Raw genomic sequence first — 6,000 nt, forward strand, 5'->3', positions numbered from 1 at the left:
TCCTGACCCACCCTAGCACCTTCTCTGGCTGCTCCTGGCCCAGCTTGGCCTCCCCCTGTGCGGATCCATCCCACCCCCCACCCAGATCCTGACAGCTCACAGCCAGCCCTCCACCCCGGCTGAGACCCCCCCCGGACGGCCTAACCACCTCCCCCCACCCGCCCCTCCTGCTTCAGCTCCTTGCACCCACCCCGTGGTTCTCCCCCTCCCCCTAAGGATGGTCTTATGGGGCAGGCCCCAGATTGGGCTCAGGAGAGCTAGGTTCAAATCCCTGCTCCGCCCCAGGCTCCCTGCGTGACCTTGGGCCAGTCTCTGCACCTCAGTTCTCCATCCTCTCTGCCTGGCTCCCGGCCCTGACTCAGCCCCTGTGTCCCAGCCGGGAACCGCCCCCCTGGGCCAACGGCACAGCGACCCCGTGGCCCAGACCCCCGCATGTGCCATGACGCCTGCAGGAACCCGGCTGCTGACGGGGACGTTGTCGCTGGGTCGCTCCCGGCCCCTTTCTAGTCTGCAGGGCCCGTCTCCGGAGCAGCTGGGAGCGCTTCAGAGCAGCACCGAGCTCCCGGGCTCTATGCAGTGGTATTGACTGACGCGAATCCCTGGGGCCCGCTGTGTATTGGGCAGCAATGACAAGGGCGCCCCCTAGCTATGGGTGTGGGGCTTTGAGAACCTGCTTGGCGGGTTCTGCCACCCCTTGATTCCACCAGCCCATGTCTCTCTGGAGAGCCCCCCCCTTGCTGGCTGGATGGCTGCAGGCCACTTTGGGGGGGGGGGTGGTTCGTGCAGCCCCCGTGACACACGGCTTTCCAATGGGCAGGGGTGCCCTGGCCGCGAGCTCTCCCCTGCACCCGCATTGCCATGCACGGTGTCCTGCCTGGGGCTGACTCCACACCACAGGGCATCTCCTGCCCTCCAGCAGCGCTGAGGTGAGCAGATCTGCCCCTGGGGCCCGGCCCCCTCCCTCTCCCCGCTGTGTCGTTAGCCGGCTGGGCTGCCTTCCATTAGGGGTGGATTGCATCAGCGCAGCAGAGAAAGGAGCTGGAAAACAAAGCTCCCCCAGGGGCCGTAGCCCCGGCTTAGCAACACGCTGTCCCTGGGGGGAGCTGAGCCAACTAATGCTGCCTGGAAGAGGGCGGCGAAGGCAGCGTTTGCTGGTGGAAGGGGCCCCGATCCCTGCCGGCCTGCAGCTGTGTTCTCGGCCCCTTCTTGTGCCAGCCGGACCCAGGACAGTGCCCCCCCTCCACTCCCCCGTGTCTCCCCCCCATCTCTGGGCCCCCTGGGCGTGGGCTGCAGCCGTTGGTGAATGCACCCTGGTTATAGGACAATCCCAGTGCAAGCCATTGGCTCGCCCCGCCCACGCCCCCCAGCTTCGAAAAGCCCAGGGGTCTCCAGGCCCCCAGCCCCTGACGGCTCAGCCCGGGGCCCCCCACTGCTCTTGAGGGGCCCGGCAGTGCAGCACTCGGGGGCTACGGAGCTGTGCTGCTCACGCTCTCACCACGGGGCCCCATTCTGGTCACGCGGCCCCGGGGCGGGTGGGATCCAGTGGGGTGCGTGAGAAAGGGCTGGTGACACCCCACTCCCCCACCCCCCGAGCTGGCCCCTGCGCTCTAGCTAGGGTTACGGTGTCCTGCTGTGTACAGCCGGTGCCCATGCGCTCAGTGGCAGGAGCGTTTCAGGGGGGGCTGCAGGGGGGGCGGACAGCCCCCCTTCTTCACTAAAGCGCTGGCTCTGAGCAGCCCTGCACTGGCTACTCTGGAAGGAGCCACTAGCCTCCACGTGTGACGAAGTGGGGCGGGGGTTGTCTTGTTTTCGGTGGGGTTTCAATGGTTTGCATGCGGAGGGGGTGGGACTCAGTTTCCCTGGGTGTTACTGGTTTAACGAGGTGAGGGGAGAGGGTTTGTTGTTACAGAGGACCGGAGAGGGAACGTGGGATCCCAGCCAATGGCCTGGAGGATGGATACCTCAGCGACCGATGACCTGAGACCCCAACCCGGAGACCCAGCTCAGGAGTTGCAGCCGGTTCTGGCCAGTGGGCGGACAATGGGCTGCAGAGTGAGGACCCAGTGACCTGACCAGCCGGTTTCAGCCACGGGACAGAAGAGGGGAGAGGAGGCCCCGGTTTACGACCCTGTTTACCTGGAGAGAAGACAATGGACAGAGGGGGGCCTGGGGCCGGGGATCTCAGATGCCCAGCTGGGAAGCAGGGGGGCTCTGGGCTGGAGAGGGGGAGCAGGCAGAGCCCACCTGGATGCAGAGAGACTGGGATGTGCTGGGTTGAGGGAGGCCAGGCCTGAGGCCCTGAGAGTTTCCTGTGCTGTGTTCAACTCTCAATAAACCCTCTTGTTTTATGCTGGCTGAGAGTCACTCCGGTCTAGAGAACAGGGTTGCATCATCTCCTTCGGGGGTGGAGGCTCGGGGGGTCCAGAGCGAGGGGACTCCCTGAGGGGGCCCACGGCAGAGACAGACGTGCTGAGGCTCAGAGAGGTGCGGCTCCAGGAGGTGGAGGGGCCTGACCCCGGGAGAGAGTGGACCCCCGAGAAGGGCTGTCGCACTGAAAGGGGCACCCCCCACAGACCGCACAGGGCCAAGAGTGGGCACGATCTGTGAGTCCATGACACCATGTCACAGCCACTTGGTTATGCCTGGCGAGGCCAGGGCAGGGGAACGCACAGGCTCAGAGGCTGGGGATGGTCGGGGGGGCTTGCCAGAGGCTTCCCTTCTCATGCGGCTCTCCCCGGGAATGGGCTGCCCCAGCGGGGCAGGAAAGGATGCCATAGGAAGCGCTGGAGATGGGTCCCAAAGCCCACTGGCCTAGATGCGAATCTTTCCACTGCCTTTGAGCCAGTATCCGGGGGCATCCGAGGGGCCAGAACCGCCACTGGGCCTTTATTCTGCGCCCACCCCTGTGGCATCAGGGCGCCCTGCACCAGCGTGAGCAGAACGGTGACCAGCATTTGGCCCATATCCTCGCCCCTGGCACCGAGGGGGGGTTAGTGCAGAGCTGTGTGCATCGCGCTGGGATGGGGGCGGGGCGAGGGTCCATCCCTACGGGGCCTGTTCCACTGCCTGGCCCCGGCCCCCTGAGAAAGCTCCTTCCCCCTCCCCAGCAGACAGCTCCAGTGTGCCAGCGGGGGGAGTTGCCGGGGGCCCTCGAGGTCCCGGAGAGGGCTGTGAGCGGGAAGGTGGTGGCCAGCCCCTCGGCCGGCGTGGCTGGGCTTCGCTCCCACGCAGTCAATGGCATGTGCGAGTCACCCAGCCGGGGGCTGATCCGGGGCTAGCCAGGGGATCGGAGTGGGGGATTGGAAGGCTCAGCCCAGGGCTGTGGGTCACTGGGCCGTACGTGAATGTCGGGGCTCCTAGGAAGCATGGGGGGATCCAGGGCGTTTTGGCCAGGCCCTCAGGAGCCCATGGGCTGGGCCTGCCAGGGTCAGAGGAGACGTGTTCTGACATGGGACGAGAGGCTCTGAGCAGGTCCCCCAGCACCGCCGCGCCTGGGCACTTGCTTTATCTGGGTCTCTGCGCGAAGGCAGGAAAATCCCCCTCCCCGGCTAAGCGAGGGAGGGATGCAGGCCACACACGGGGCGTCAGGGCTCGGGGCAGGAGACGGGACACAGGGCTGGAACGAGGCAGTCTCAGGACAGAGCCGGCAGGGAGCGCGGGGACAGGAGCGCGGATGCGCCTGGGGCTGGGGGAAGGGGGGCAGCATGTGAGGCGAGACAGCAGAAACCAGCAGGCCCTGGAGGAAGGCACCTGCCTGGAGCGGGACCCCAGCGCCTGGCCAGCCTCTCTCCTGCCTCGAGAGGGTGACACAAAGCTAACGAATGGCACGAGTTCTTCCACATCTCCCCCTCCAGCGGGCAGCACCCCGGGGCCAGGCTCTGAGCGTGCAGCTGCGGTTTGCATCTGACGCTGGGGAGAGGCAGGGCTGGGGAGGGCAGCATCCTGCAGGATGTCACGTTATTGATTTGAACTGGGACCATATAGAACATGGTTGCAACCAAAGTCCTGCAGTGGCACTAAATCTTGTATAAAGGGGGTCAAATGGGGTGTCTAAGACAAGGTTATGGTTTACTGGTTATGATTGTGCTGTCTATATGTGTGTATCAATTTTGTAGTTGAAGTTATAAATATTGGCTCTGTACTGTCTGTATGGCAAACTTCTGCTATGCTTCTGGGAGACACCCCAGACAAGTTGGTGTTAGCTCTGCCTAGCCTGCTTGATGGCCCATTAAGGACCATCAGCTGTACAATGGACCCATTGAGAGAAGGCAGATACACCTTGTAACTCAGCAAAGTATGCAGGGACTGGCCCATGTGACTCCAGACTCCATTTTGCTGTAATTTTCCACAGTAAGAACAAAGAGGTGATCTTACACCTGGAAAAGACTATAAAAGGCTGATGCCTGATCTCCATCTTGTCTTCAATCCTGCTTCTTACCTCTGGAGGGACTTTGCTACAAACTGAAGCTCTGAACAAAGGACTGAGGACCCATCCCAGCGGGGGATGTTCCAGAGACTTGATTTGAACCTGCAGTTTATTCCATCGCTGCTGCAAGCCTGAACCAAGAACTTTGCCATTACTGTATGTCATTGATTCCATTTAACCAATTCTAACTCTCATCTCTATCTTTTTCCTTTTATGAATAAACCTTTAGATTTTAGATTCTGAAGGATTGGCAGCAGCGTGATTTGTGGGTAAGATCTGATTTGTATATTGACCTGGGTCTGGGGCTTGGTCCTATGGGATCAGAAGAACCTTTTTTCTTTGGTTTTCATAACCATTTGTCCCCATAACGAGTGGCACTGGTGGTGATACTGGGAAACTGGAGTGTCTAAGGAGATTGCTTGTGTGACTTGTGGTTAGCCAGTGGGGTGAGACCAAAGTCCTCCTAGTCTGGCTGGTTTGGTTTGCCTTAGAGGTGGAAAAACCCCAGCCTTGGGCTGTAACTGCCCTGTTTTAAGCAATTTGTCCTGAATTGGCACTCTCAGTTGGGTCCCGCCAGAACTGCATCGTTACACAGGGATCTCGCCAGCTCTCCCGCCCGCTGCAGGGAGGGGAGACCACTGGGCCAGGTGGGACTCGGCCGCTGAGGGCTCCGGAGGAGACGTGGGACCCCTCTGGGGTAAGGCTCTGAGGAAGGGCCAGAGCCGTTCCCAGGCATTTCCTCCCCCCACTGATCAACAGGGGCCGCGCATGGCCGCGCTGCTATGGATGGGAGCATTGGCCAAGGCAGAGTCTGTCCCGGGGAGCTCCCGGGCCACGTGGAGAAGACAGACAAAGGGGCGGGGGGGGGGGGGAACTCATCCAAGGTCCCGTAGCAGCAGAGCCAGGGTTGGTTCCCAGCCCTGTGCCCAGCGTGCGCTGAGCTCAGGGCACGCACATGCCCAGCAAAGTGCCCTGTGCATGCACCTGTCGGGAGCAGTGGGTGGCCCCTCGGTGGTGGTGCTGGATACGAAAGGGCTTGAGGGGAGGCAAAGAGTTAACTTGCCTGTCCGTCCCCCGTCCCTCCCCCCCGAACCCCGGCCTCCCGGGATATGGATTTATCCAGGGTTGGGCGGGCAGCGCAGCCCAGTGCCGCCTCCTCCTGTCTATCCGGCCCCGTGAGCTCCCAGAGGGGCCACACGCCAGGCTCTGCCCCCTCTCTGCAGCATGGGCAGGGCGATGCCAGTCCTAGAGACACGCTGGAGCGCAGACACCCACAGCCTGGCCTGGCGGAGAGAGGGAGCTGCGCTCGCTGAGACGGGCTAGGGGCTGCCCCAGGCCGGCACCATCCAGCCCCCTCGGCTCACAGATCCCACAGCACCCCATGGATCTCTCTCCATGTGCGATGTGGCACAGGAGGGCCAGGCACTGCCCCACGCTTCTGCCAGCCCAGCCTTTCCTGGGGACGGGCAGCGTGGGTGCTTATGTGACCCACACTGACATAGAGTGACTGGGTCTTGCTCTGCAACGCACTTCGGGTACAGGCTTATGAGGGACTCAGAGGCGTTCAGGGGCCT

This window comes from Chrysemys picta, chromosome 5 (genome assembly GCF_011386835.1).
Source record: "Chrysemys picta bellii isolate R12L10 chromosome 5, ASM1138683v2, whole genome shotgun sequence".
NCBI classification, from domain to species: domain Eukaryota; kingdom Metazoa; phylum Chordata; order Testudines; family Emydidae; genus Chrysemys; species Chrysemys picta.